Source organism: Rhea americana, unplaced genomic scaffold (assembly GCF_003343005.1).
Source record: "Rhea americana isolate MKP2758 unplaced genomic scaffold, rheAme1 scaffold_49, whole genome shotgun sequence".
NCBI lineage: Eukaryota > Metazoa > Chordata > Aves > Rheiformes > Rheidae > Rhea > Rhea americana.
In genome coordinates, this window is record NW_028186634.1 from 3,253,509 (window position 1) to 3,267,467 (window position 13,959).

The 13,959-nt window shown below is 37.8% G+C and overlaps 1 protein-coding gene across 1 annotated transcript in view; it reads right to left on the reverse strand.

The window, feature by feature from the left end:
• Positions 1-8,711: 8,711 nt before the first annotated feature.
• Positions 8,712-13,959, reverse strand: part of RIC3 (RIC3 acetylcholine receptor chaperone) — a 28,204-nt gene continuing 22,956 nt past the window's right edge. The window contains exon 7 of the transcript XR_014897322.1: positions 8,712-8,727. The gene's annotated coding sequence lies outside the window, so the exon portion shown is untranslated. The remainder of the gene's footprint in view (positions 8,728-13,959) is intronic.

Below are 13,959 nucleotides of genomic sequence, written 5' to 3' on the forward strand. Positions count from 1 at the left end.
CAGTTTGTTTATTGCATCTTCTTTGAACTTTCAACAACAACCACTTTTCATATTTATTTACCATTGTAGGAATGCTTGAAATCGATTGAAACTGTGTATGTCATTCTGTAATATAATGTAGCGGCAGCTACTGAGCTAAATCCTTCTAGGCAAATCTAGTGTATGTTGCATACAAATGAGATATTGGCAGACTTAAAATAGTRTTTTATTTTGTTTCTTTTTTTTCTGATTTGTCTGGAATATATAAACAAATACCATTTCAAAACATAAGCGAAGAGCAAGCCATTCTCTTCTCTTCTGAATATCTCGAAAGCCAAGAACTGCAACTGAAAGTGCAGCTTAAAACACCTTTAAAAATAATGAATCTTTCTATATTGTTCTTTACAGTATTATCCCAGATGGCACACAGAGTAATAGAATTTATATGTAGTTCACCAGAAGGGTATTGAAATGTGAGTGGAGTGAAAAAGTAATTGTGTTTTATTCTGTGTGTATTCWTATCCCCCTTTTTATAGCCTCTTGTATTGCACAACCAAAGATTATATAAGGAGAAAATGAAATCAAATCTGCATTGTCTCATAGCTTTCAGTCGCTTTTTGACTGTAGGGGACAGGCCATAAGGACAGGTTGTGCCATTTGGATTGTGTAATTTCAACTAATAAAAGAAATAATGCAGTCTTCTGTCATTTGCCATCAGGTCTCCTTCCAAGGATACAGGCAAGGAAATTTCAGGGGACTAATATGCTTGCCATTAGATTATTGTTGTTCACAGCTTTATTTSAAAGTCTGTTTTTTCAGATGGAGGTGGAAATAAATAATTGTCAGGGTTTTTTAAAATCATTTATGGGGAAAAAGTCTACTAGCTTTGAACTATTTTCTTGATAGACTCAGCCTGTCAAATGTGATCTTTAAATAACAGGARACTCTTTTTTTCTTGAATCTTTTTTGCAAGAAGCACTTTCATGTAACTATATAAACTGGAAAGTCACCTTTCTTTGAGATAAATGAGCAGTCAGATTCTTCAGTGAATGATCAAAATGATGAGTCAGGAGCTGCAACCTGTTAGGTAGCGCTTCATATGTGAATGCTTTGTTTTCCCCTGTAATTGGTGTTTTGCACTGCCTCACATCCCCATCCATGATCATCTCACTTTGGATTTTAACACAAAGGTAGCTCTTAAGCCTTCGGTTACCTGTCAGAAATCTTTAAGCACTAGTGCTAGTGATAATCAGAATTTTTGTTTAGCCTGTTGCAAAAATGGGAATTCCCATTGCTAGTATTTAGGTGTCATTTGGATTTCAGGTATGCTGCAGCAAAGGAATGGTTGAATCTGTGTGGCTTTAATTCTGTGGATCAGCAGTAGTAGACTTCTTTATAACCAAAAAAGTGGGCCCTAACAATATTCTGCCTTTCTCTGCACATAAAACTGTGTCAAAAGTGCAAGCTGTGTGTTGCCAATATGCAGTCTGTTGGCTTTAGTAGTGAAGTTGGTTTAGAAAGATTTATTTTTAACCTGGATCATAACAATAACCTGACCTGCATTTTGGCCCCACAAGGAACTGGCACGAAATGGAAGCTCACTTGTAATGGACCTCTGCCCAAGAGTGAGAATGAGGAGCTGGGGAAAGGCAGAGAGCTAAACTTCTTGGGACGGTTTTGCTGCTAGTATGTTGTGTAGCTTCGCTCTTACTGCATGTTTCTTCCAAGCCAGTTTTTTTAACCTGTAAGCGTGCCAGGAGGAAAGCAGTGGCTCAAATTATCATCATCCTAACGGCATCTGTCAGCCACAACAGCCACAACAAGAGAAATTCCCCACTGTAAATTCAGGTCACTAGAGGAGGATGTTAACTTGGGACTAATAGGAAAGAGGAGCTCTCATGAAATCTGGTGTCAGTTACAGTGGTACTTGTGTTGAGGGTCCCTTGCCAAAACCCTAATTCCTCACTGTTTTTGAGCTAAGGTATGTGTTCTTTTGATTCACCTGTCATCTACTCTAAAAAGCAGTTGCTTTTAATTTAGACTGGCATTTGTATAATTTGAAAGGGATACTTTCTGGTGATGGGCAGCATTACAATGTAAAGTGATGTTACTAGTTTTTCAGCAGCTCTCCACATTTTGTTTTTTGACTAGTTGATGAATTTGCAGATTCTGTCTGAACATACTTGCAGGGTCTATCTGAGCATATCTGAGATTACACAGTTCTCATGAAATTAGATTTTCCTGCACACCAGCAGTATACTCTTGGCACCAGTATGTATTTTCACAGATACATACATACTGAAATAACCTAGGAGTAGTTAGTGGCACAGCCATATCAGTAGTAGCTTCTGGAGTGGCTGCATGTCAGTGTGCAACAGGAAGTAGACCTTGTCCACTCAGTGTGACAAATATAAATGGTAGCAAGCCATACATTTCCTTCATGTAGTTCCAGTGAGTACTTGGAATACAGTAGATTTCATATTATGTAAAATCTCAGTATTGATTTTTTTTTGCATTAACTGTTGATTTTGGCAGAGTGTTGTAAACAAATTCCTTGCCCAAATTGCTTTTAGGCAAATACTGCATGCTTTAATGAGAGTTCATAATCTTAACTTGTCACTCTGTTTACATCAAACATCCTAGCCTTTTATCTAATTTCCTTCATCTCCCATGTGCTGTTCCTCTTCATTCTTTTCACAATCCCTTTATCTTTTCTTCAAGGATGTGCAACTCAAAAGTGTTTATTTTGACAATATTACTCAGTGATTTCTCTGCAGATGAATAATGCCTACAGTGCACTTGCAGTGATGCTCCTACAATAGAAGCCTTATCAAAGGGTTGAATTTGGCCCTTCCGGCTTTTCAGTAGAGTAAATTAACACATTAAAAGGTAGCAGATAAAAAAGCTTGGCTAAAATGTAATCAGAATTTCTTTCAGTAAACATTCAGTAACTAGTTTCCAAACCATTGGTTGTGGCAGAACTGTCCACAAACCTGGAAGGAAACTGTTACACAAATTTTCTGTGTAGACTTGCCTTATTTTTCCTTTTTCAAAGTGTTGAAAATGATTCTGTGAACTGAAATGTGTTGGTGCCCTCAAATAGAATTTATTTTCCAGAAGCAAACCATCATTCTGCTTCTCTTGCAGGATAATACATGGCACACAAAGGTGCATTCATCCCAGGAAATAGTAATGCCGTACGCCATTGTTTGGATTGTGATGCTCAGAAGCCTACATGAATGGCTTTCTGATAATCACTGGGCAAATCTCTCACTATTCAAGTTGCCTTACAATAGTACCAGAGTTTCCAGCTGGCTCTCTTCATGAGGTACTAGAACAGAGAAGCTTTAGTGAAAAGGGCTCTATAATAAAATCTTGTAGCTCCACGACTGTGGACCCAAATGACACCACAGAGTTTATCTGTCATGATGAACCAATGTCATCAGTTCTAACTTCTTGGCTTTTTGCTTCCTTTTGATGAACAAAAGAATTAAGAGGAATTTAAGCATAGACAGCAGAGAAACATCTCTGAAAGTACTAAGCATTRGACCTAATTTTCTACTTATAAAAAGTTTGCCCTACATGAGTGCTGCCCATTAAGAAAGAATGACATCATGTTAGTCCTTCAGTAAAGAAATTCACTCCCAGTTCTTGTATCTCAGCTCTTTGTGATTTTATTATCATTTATTTTACGTAAGGATGCAACAAGGACTGGATGCTATACAGTCACAAAGCAAATGAATTCTTGCCCCAAAGAGATGAAGAATCTGAATTGGTGTCAGAATATTTTGTCTTTGGTTATGTTAGTAGTACAGGCCAGAAGGCTGTCTCCTGTTCTAAGCAGAGACAGTTTCTCCTATGTTTGGCAGATGTCAGAGGGAAGATTTTTGATTTGATGGTGTGGAATTCCAGATTGCGCCCCTACCATCTAGTTTTTCTGCTATTTTTAGAGAAGAATGTGCTCGCTAATGGAGTGTCTTTGCTTGCCCGATAAAACAGCACATGTAATAGAACAGCAATCATATTTATTAGAATTATGGGCTGACAGAGATTTTTCAGTTCTCATTGTTACTAGCCCAGGAGCTACAAAAGGGATCTACATAGTTATCTCAATGTTTTGGTATTTTGCTATGAACTATAGCTCCGTAGCTGATACTTGCTATGTACTGGGGAAAAATGCATTAAAACTTATTTTATATTTTGTATTTCTTTTAACTGCTTATAAGTTATGGATTTCTCTTTTTCAGTAAGGGTATATTTCTCCATACCTTCACTGAAAAGACTTGAATTAACTGGCTCTCTTGAATTCTTTAATGGAAACAGTATACTGCTTTTGCTAAATTGCTTTAGGAAGGTGACATGATTCAGGAAAATTATGCTTATGTTCCTGAGGAAAAAAAGCTTTCTATTCACTTTATAATTTGGTTACTCAATAACACAATGAAAGCTTATCATTGGTTTTATATAAGCCTTCAGCAGCAGTTTGAAAATTACTCTGACAAAAGCCTGCTTGCACATGAACTGGGTTGTTTTAAAGTCCTACTTGAGAGACAACCTACTAAGTAACAGTGAATAGTAATGCATTTATTCTGTGTTTAGGTACTGCTTGCAATAGATGTCACAGATCTGTGTTAAAATCAGCCTAAAAGAACAGTGGCAACCAGTTGTTAGAACACAGGCCTGGGGATCAGGTCTTCTGGGTTTTAATCCCGCCTGCGTGRCTTTGTGCAAACTGTGTCACCGCTTTGTGCCTCGGGGCCCCGGGGCTGAGTGGAAGCAGCACGTAGCAGAGCCCCTTGGTCCGAGAGGCCAGACGGGAGCGTTTTGAGGCTGGTGAACGGCAGGCACTGGCCACACGCTAAGTATCTTCTTTAATTGTAAATCTTGACATTGTTGAATTTGGTGGAAGTCTTGCCAGTGATTTCAGTGGGGCTTGAACTTCTACCTTCTGTGTCATCCGGGTCACAAAAAGTACAGAAAAACAGTAAGGACAAGCCATCTGATACACTTCCACAGTGCTSTATTGTTGGTTGTGTTTTAGTCTGCACCACCAGTTGTTTAAAACTACTATTCCTGAACATGGTGCGGGGATTCAGTTAATCTAGCTGCCTATTTATGCTTTGGTGTAGCAAATGGACACACTTGGTGATTGTACTGCAATTGCCTTTGGTACTGTTTGTCTTTTTTTTTTTTCCCTAGATGTGACTCAGCTGTTCAAAACTGTTGTTACTGCAGACTGTGACTCTGTCGCACACATCTGACACAAAACCAATGAGTTATGATTTATGACTGCTTTATACTCGCGTGGGATGTTAACAATGCAGTCTGCTTCTCACATTTGACGCTGTAACTGAGGCTTTTCTACTGAGGTTATCCCAGTTGCCACAATGCCCTAATTAGGCCATTAGAAGTGTTGGTAAATTATAAAACAAACTTTCTCAAAGTAGCGGAATGTGAGATTTAAACTCTTACTTATAGATTTTAGTATTAAAATCTAGCTGATTTTAATGCTTATGAATAAGATGAAATTACAAGGCAATTATTCATTCAAAATGTTATTTCCTTAAGCTTGCCTTGAAGTTTGGCATCTCACTTAAGTAGTCTGTGCAAATAGAAATGGCTTGTCTTACGCAGACTCCCAGCCTCTGGCTGCAGGGATCCCTCCGCACGATCAGGACACAGTAAGTGATGGGATTACTGAAGTCCTCACAGGACAGATTGCGCTTCCTGATCTTCTAAGGCGCTTTTGAATGTCCCCTGACAAATCTCTTCCCTGTGTTAACTTTCCAAACATGTAACTGCAGGAATGGTTTCTCTCTCTCTCTCTCTCTCTCTCTCTCTCTCTCTTTTTTTTTTTTTTTTTAAGGCTATGCTATGCTTACTGTTCAGGCAAGTGTATGAGACATGCAGTCTTGATAGGCAAATTATCTCCTAAGATCAGTTGCTTTGCCAGGAGAGAATCTCCCAAGTATACAAAACAAGAGTATGCTTTGTGTCAGGGGTCAGGCTTTGGGCACCGCTATGCTATATAAGTTCCATATTCAATCATGTTTGTGCAATGTACTTTTTAAGAGGAGTTCTTCATTCCAGGCTGGGCGTATTAGAAGATAACACAAATTTTACCATCGTGCCTCTTCCTTAGGGAGGATCTCCTGTTCTCACTGGCTAGGAGTAGAACTATATTGATTCTCATGTGTCCTAAAACACTGGTATTTTTGAGCTATTTTAAAAATATTTTCAAAAAATGTATTTTGGACTTAAAGAAAAAAGACTTTGAAGTAGTGGCAGGTGTACCAAACTTCATCCTGTTGAGAGGGAGCTGCCTTTCCCAGAAGGTTTCTCAGTTGACATAGGAACAGAACTTGCTACTCCAGCTGGGAAAAAACATGAGGTAGCCTGTACAACATGCTTTTTTTGATTTTTTTTTTTTTGATTTCTTTTTTTTTCCTTCCATGCATCTCTACATTTATTTCTGAAGGTCAGTATTTCCAATGTTATTCACAAATAGAGCATATCAGAAAAGAAGTGTTCTCTAAATTCTCTGCCTTATTTTCTATTGCCTCTAATTTGGAGATTTCAGATTTAATACTAAAAATACAAACTTTTCACCTAAAAAATCCCAGGACTTCTAGGCCAAATCATCAATGCTTAGTGCTATGATAAAGATATTTTTCCAACCAGCAGTGTTATTACTGGTAGTGCAGTGTGTGCCATGAAACATCCCATGACCCTGCTGCATACTAAATCGGTGACTCAGCTCTAAGACTTGTCCTGAAGATACAGAAACTAAAAACAGTCCTTCACAAGGATGACACACATCAGCTAGTAAAGCCTTACTGCAATTCAGCAGCAGTAGGTAAGTAGGATTATTCCTTCCATGGCAGGGAGGTTGCCACTTGCAGTTTATTTAGAAAAAAAAAAAAAAAAGATAATTGTGGAGCTGGCACTAGAACTACACTTTCTGTCCCAAAACCTGTGTTCCTCTGTTTACCATAGGTGACTGACTAATGGACAGAGGATCTCAGTTTTGAACTGCATTGTGAAGATGAAGCTATTTCACTTTAAAATAGAATACTGGAAAACTAAACCCTACTACTACAGAGAGTTCTAATCAGGCAATTGAAATTACACTAAAATTAAGTTTCATGCATGTTAATTTACATTAATGACCCAGAAGAGACACTAGGGTGTTATGCAAATGTCAGGGAACGAAAAGCTGCTTAGCAAATAAATTAAATCGAGACGACTGAGTTCTTCTAAGTAAAAAAACAATGGGGTTATATTTAATTTCTAATTCTATTTATTTGGAGATTCAATGTTATGTAGTGTGTGCTGAAAATATAAAAATGCTGTATATTGTATATATTGTTACCCCCAGCTTCTTGTTCAAAGTAGGCCCATGGCAGTGATGCTCTCGCTTGTGGGAGTTACAGCAATATTGTCTGCAGTGCTGATACGGCTCTTCAACTATTAGGGATTCTCAAGAGCCACTGAATTCAATGACACTATGACAGGTTTTTTTTTGTTTGTTCTTGGTTTTTTAATTAACATACAATCTGTCCCAACTACTATGTTATGCTGTTTTCAACACCACTGGTCATTCTGTCTTTTGGAGCATGTAGACCAGTCCCTGAGGATGAATTCCTGTTCGTTATCACTTCAGATCCTTCCGTGTAGATGGTACGTGCTGTTCAGCTTTTTAGTAATCTGTGTTAACTTCCTTAAGATCCAGATTTTTAATCTTCTGTAACTTTTCCTTTCAAGCTTGTGCAAGTTTTTCCATATGGGGACACACAAGAAGGTTAAGTCAATGAAAGCTATAATGTCTGTAAATTAAAGTGTGTTAAATCCCTGTGTATATGTTCTCATTTTGAAGTAGGGTGGCCTTCATTTCTGATTGCATAATCCTCAGTGGATTCAGATTGCACAGTTCAAGGTAGGTGGTGAATTTAAAGCCTGGAATAGGTTTTTGACCAAGATGCTGGAGAACATGTGAAGGGAATCATCCTGCTTTATTCTCAGGGCAGCAATTATGACTGGCAGTACAGCATTTCTAACAGCCGGTTCCCTGAATCGTAGTCTCAAAGCTAAGAGCCCGTACAGCGCAGGCCTCATTTCTAAAGGCCTCTTTTTCTGTCGCAGTGTGTTTCAGCCCTTTCTCATTTGTTGACACTTGTATAATGCATTTAAGCTTCCTGACAACAGCCCTTGTTGTTACTTGGATTTTTTTATGGATGACAGGGATCCATGGACTGCAGGTTAAAAGCAACTGCTTTATTAGTATAGCTTAGCTTGATGCTAAGAACATGGTGTAAAGTATGCCAGAATAACCAGGTTTATTTTCAGAGAGCCCATCACAGCTTTTCTTAGTGAGAAAATAATCTTCCTTTCCTTTTTTCTTCTTCATTTTTATCTGTTTGGATATGGAGGACACTGAAAGCCGTTTTTAGCATTCATGCAAGCAATTATCATACAAGAAAAACACACGGTGGATCTATTACAGAGGAGTGTTTATCACTAAGCAATGTAACTGCTGTGTGTTGTTCTGCTGCGTAACAGTTCGTGCTTTCTCCCCATGTGGTCGTTCCTACCCTGTGTGCACTTGTCTGCAGTTTGAGGACACTGCTGCAAAGATGTGCATGGAACCTTACAGAAAAAAATAATGCAGACCTGAAGCCACTGAGATACTCTCTTTCAGTACTGAAGAAATGGCTCCTCATGAGGGCAGAAATTGGGACTTGTGGCTCTCTAAGTCAAAAAAAAAATCAGATGTTTGTATTGCGTATAAGAAGATAACTTTATTATACTTACACTATATTCAGCCCTGTGCCCAGAAGGACTAGATAAGCAAAGTTGCATAAAACCAAACAGATGTGAGAACAAGCTCTATTTGCATATGCTGTGGAACTGCAGTGTGCAGGCAAGAGGTAGTTAGACCAGGGAACAGCAGCAGGGTGACGACCTGGCATATTAGCTGGCATCCCTTGGCGCGAGTAATGGCATTCAGCATTGGTTTCTAGACCACAACTGCCATTGTTTGTGTTGTGTTACATTTTTAAGAATTCTCCCTGTATCAATTGCATCTCTCCTGAACAGCTTTATTTATGTGGAAATGTCTTCATGATGCTGTTTGCACACACTTGGTTCCATTTAGGGCCTAATGCGAAGCCCACTGGTATAACTGAAACTTCACTCGCTAGTGTCCCTATAATGCTGTACTTGCATGTGTCCACAAGAATCCTAAGGATTTCTTCTCTTTGTCTGAAAGTGGATTTGGAAGGGAGGTCAAATTTTGCTCTTAAGCACTTCCCATGAAGCATCATTCAGACCAAAAGGGTTATATACGTCTATCAGCAAGAAATATTTGACATTTCTATTAAATGTGCCTTAACATTCTAAGACATTATTATTGCAACCAGACGGGGCATTTAGAAAGACAAAGCATTATTAATAGTTGGCTGCGATTTAAGGACTCATACTGAGTAACTAACTGACCCTGCACAGTAATTGCAAATTACATAGGGAGGTTCCCAAACAAGCATTGTAAGAAACAAATGTATTGCTGGTTACAGTAAAACATTTATGAAAAAAAAAGTGACTTTTGTAACTATTTGAAAAGTGCAAAAATTTTCTTCCTGTGATTCAAACTAACACTTTATTTTAAATAATAAATCTTGTACTTGGTGACATGAAAATAAGATCATCTGGGTATTATATATACAGGACATGGGGACACACATACGTGCCTAGTATAGCAGGCATTCTCAATATTAGGAATAGATCGAATTTATGCCTTTGCCAATATATCCGATGTTATGTGTGCAAATATATGGGCCGGGTACACAAATGTATGTACACGTGTGTATATAGAGTCTTAAAAAAATTTCCATTGGTGTTATCCAGGGATTAATCAGGCCTCATTTCCACTTTTCACACTGACAGCATAAAGAATTATATTACTTTGGCTTGGAATTAATGATTGCAAAATAGTATCTCTAAAGAGAAATTGTCGTGTGTGTGTGTGTGTGTGTGTGTGTGTGTGTGTGTGTGTGTGTGTGTGTGTGTGTGTGTGTGTGAGAGAGAGAGAGAGAGAGAGAGAGAGAGAGAGAGAGAGAGAGAGAGAGAGAGAAAGAAAGAAAGAAAGAAAGAAAAAGAAAGAAAGAAAGAAAGAAAGAAAGAAAAAACCCTCACATGTTCTCTGTAAGTGCCTGTATTTAATACAGGCAATGGCCTGCTTTTCTTTTTTCTTCCTTTGGGCTGACTTTTCAGTGGGTTGAGCCATGCAGTGAGTGCATCTGTACCCACACTGTTGTAAGACTGGGCCTTTCATTTCTCCTGTTTGAACAGTTTCCTGTCACAAGCGTAGGGGAACAGCAGGGAAAAAAAGGTCTGTGAGTATGTAGTGTAATTTGATAAACCTGTAGAAGTACCTCAGAAAGTAAATACTTCTCAGAAAGTAAATACTTCTCAGGTAGTTAATTTTTTAGAATTCCTAATAGACATTAAACTGTGTGTTACCCACACTGTTTTCATCCAAATAATGACAGTCTTTGGGAGCAGGCACAGAACTATGCATTTTAGAATCTGTTGGGACTATACAACCCTGTTAAGAAGACTGCATCTTTTGTTGGTGTTGTTTAGTTCAATTTCTAGAAGCAGAAAATTTGGTGCTACATGGATGTTTCTTTCCCAATAAAATGAAAAAGAAAATTTATTAAAATTCTTTCCTATGGTAAACTTTTTAATCTATTACTGTCCCTTTCTTAAACATACCAATGGATGATAAACAGTAGGACATTACCATATAGCATTCATTTAAATTATATCAGATTTAAAAGGGGAAAATATCAAAATTGATAAAAACTGTCTTTCTTTTTATATTTAACCAGTTGTGGTTTTTTTTATAATGCCTGTCTTTTGTCCATTTGCACAAGATTATCTTGTCCTGTTTTGAGTAGTCACGCATCTCATTTTTTGTTCAGAACTGTATAGAATTCTAGATAAACTTAAAAGAATGTGCTTTTATGAAGTAAGCGTTTTAAAGAAACTTTGGTATTCTGGAGGAAATGTATTTATTATCAGTCTGTACAACCATTAATTTTGTCTTTTCACAGAATTTACATTGTACAGCATCCAGGTTCCAGTGTTTGCCAATAGAGGACATATGCGCAGACATACTAAACTTGATCTGTTTGAAATGAATTTGTCTTTCCCCACGTAAGGTTCAAAATACATTAACAAATTAGCTATATGGAATTTGAGAGTTATTATCATAAGGTGTTTCCAGTACTGTTGTTTAAACTGTTTTTAATGTTTAATGCTAATATGAATTTCAGAACTAAAACCTAACTGTAAAAAGGTATTATCAGCCCAGACCTAAGTGCCCTGACTTTACCAGATCTCTCAACATTTTCAGTTAATTTTTTTCTTGAGCTCAAAGATTTGACATCAAGGCATAGCATAGAAAGACTCCTCTCTCGCTCATTTTCGTGAAGAAGATGATAAGATTCCTAATGAACATAGGGTGAGTAGAGGCCCATTTGCTGTCGCAGATCTCTGTTGCTGGACCATCAGTTGCGGTGCCTGTTTTCTGTGAACGCTAACTGAACTCTTTCCAATTCTAGCTGTTATTAAGGACTGCATTTTTTGGCCTACTCACTCACTCGTATCAAAACAAGACTGCAAAATGATAAACCTAAGAGGACAGTTCAGTGGGMCAAGAGCAAAGAATCTACTCAGGCAGGAATAGTCAATAGCACAAATATAAAAATCTTCAAATATGTAAAAAGATACTGGACAGCAGAAGGGAATCTGTCTTGCACATCTGTAATGGACAGAAGTAATTCAAACTGCAGCAAAGAGGAGTCAGGTTAGACATCAGGAAATTTTCTAACTGCAAGGCTAGTGAACTTTGGCATGGACCATCTTATCTCAGAACCTTGCAGTGACGGGAGACTCCCGGGTTCCTGAGGTAAAGCCTTTGTCAGGAATAACACAGGTACGGGGAGTCCTGCGTTTTGACAGGTGGCTGGTCACACCAGTGGTTTTCAACAGAGTGCAAGAAGGATCCCTGGACTGTATCTAAGGCATCCTGGAAAGATGAGGAAAAGGAGCATATTGTCAGGTGTCTAAACTTGCTTTCAGGAATCTGTGCGTCTCCCTAAAACTGGTGAAATTCACAAGTTAGTTAAGAAAAATCATCTGTCTAGACCAATGTTTCCAGCTGCATTTGTACAAGGAATACTAGGTCTGATAATGTACTTATTTGCTTTGAAATATATAATTGCTAGAAGAGCACTGAGAAACAGACCACTTTATAACTCTTACTTGGGTTCTCTTGTCCAGTGTTTGTGATACATGAGGACAGAAACAGTATTTCAATAATGACGTGTACGTTTAAAAAAAAAAAAACACACACACACACTTCAATAGAAGACTGTTCTGTGACCTAAAGATTTTTCTTACTCTTAAGAGTTAGCTCAGAAAGGAAAGAATCCAATAAAAAGGAACACTAATGAGTGATTCAGTAAGATCAAAACTTTACATTTACCTGTTATCCAAATATTACTGAGTGAGTTAGTAATTGTTTATAGCATTTTGTGCCCAGCACTGATCTGATAATCTGTAATTTTCTGATCCTAAGCTATGCCTATAATTATCTGTACCTATGTACAAATACCCAGAAATAATTAGCCACTGGCATTTTTATATACAGATATAAATATAGTATATATAACAGATATAAATATAGTGTATATAATGTATAAAATATATTAATATAAATATATAAACATACATTTCATGTATGTATACATAAATATTTAAAACACTATTTATGAATACATAAAACTGCAAGTGATTTTTTACATATACATTTATATAATAATTTTTATTAAACTATTTAATTTAAACAACATATGCTATTTATTTCAGCTTTGAGAAGATGTATAGCCATTTAATTTGGTACGTGGAAAATACTGTAAGTAAGTGAAGGAGCACATGCTTTTAATAAGCCTGACTCTGAATTTACTGGGAGTCCACCTGAGCTTCTACAGTTTTTTTCCTGGGGTCCAGGTTTGCTGATTTTCTGCTTTATGATTTTGATTTACCCAGAGCAGAAACTGTTAAGTAAGTGAACTTTGTGAACTGCTGATTTGATCCAAGTAAGTTCTTTTTTAAAATGCTTATATAAATACACATTTCTGTTTGAGAAGGGGGAAGAAAGAATGAAGCAAACAAAAATAAGAGGAGTGGCATATATAAAGCAGGAAGAGAATTAGTCATCTTGAAGGCTGCTGGTAAATGGCTCTATGAAGTATAAATGCCTCTTAACAGCACTTACTGGTACCTTGGCTATGGCTGCCAAAGTGACTGAGCTGTTCAGACTCTTTGGCACCAGTCAACCTGCATTAGCATCATTTGTCTCTTCCTGCTGCTGAAAAGAAAAATACTGCAAACCTTCAGTTGTGTTGCAGGTATTAAAAGAAGTACTAATGGATGTTTCTGTTTGAATATAGGCTCCCTGGGCTTTCTTTATTGGTTCCGATTGATAGAAATATTTCTCTTTTTGCACTCCAGAGCAATGTGTGCTTGGTGACTGTGCTTCATCTGCAGCTCTGTGGTGATCACATTAGCCTGTCAAACTGATTACCAGGAGAGAGCTGAATTCTGGATTTACCTAYGCTGAAGGGCTTGAGGAGAAATTCTGGTCTTGCCCTTCTCTGTGAAAAAAGATCTTTCAGTAAGGACTGGGAGACTGGAAAAAAACAAAGTCAGAACACAGGCTGAACTTAGRAATTAAACCTTTGTTGGCAATTTGGAACCACAGCATGACACACATGAATCAATCTCACAGATGAAAAGGAGTATTTAACTATTAACGCAAAGTGGAGCAGCTCCAGAGGACATACTGATCAAGACGAGCCTACAGCCTGCTCGTTAGGCCACCCTCGGGGGAAACTGAGGTTAGGCCCTTGCTCC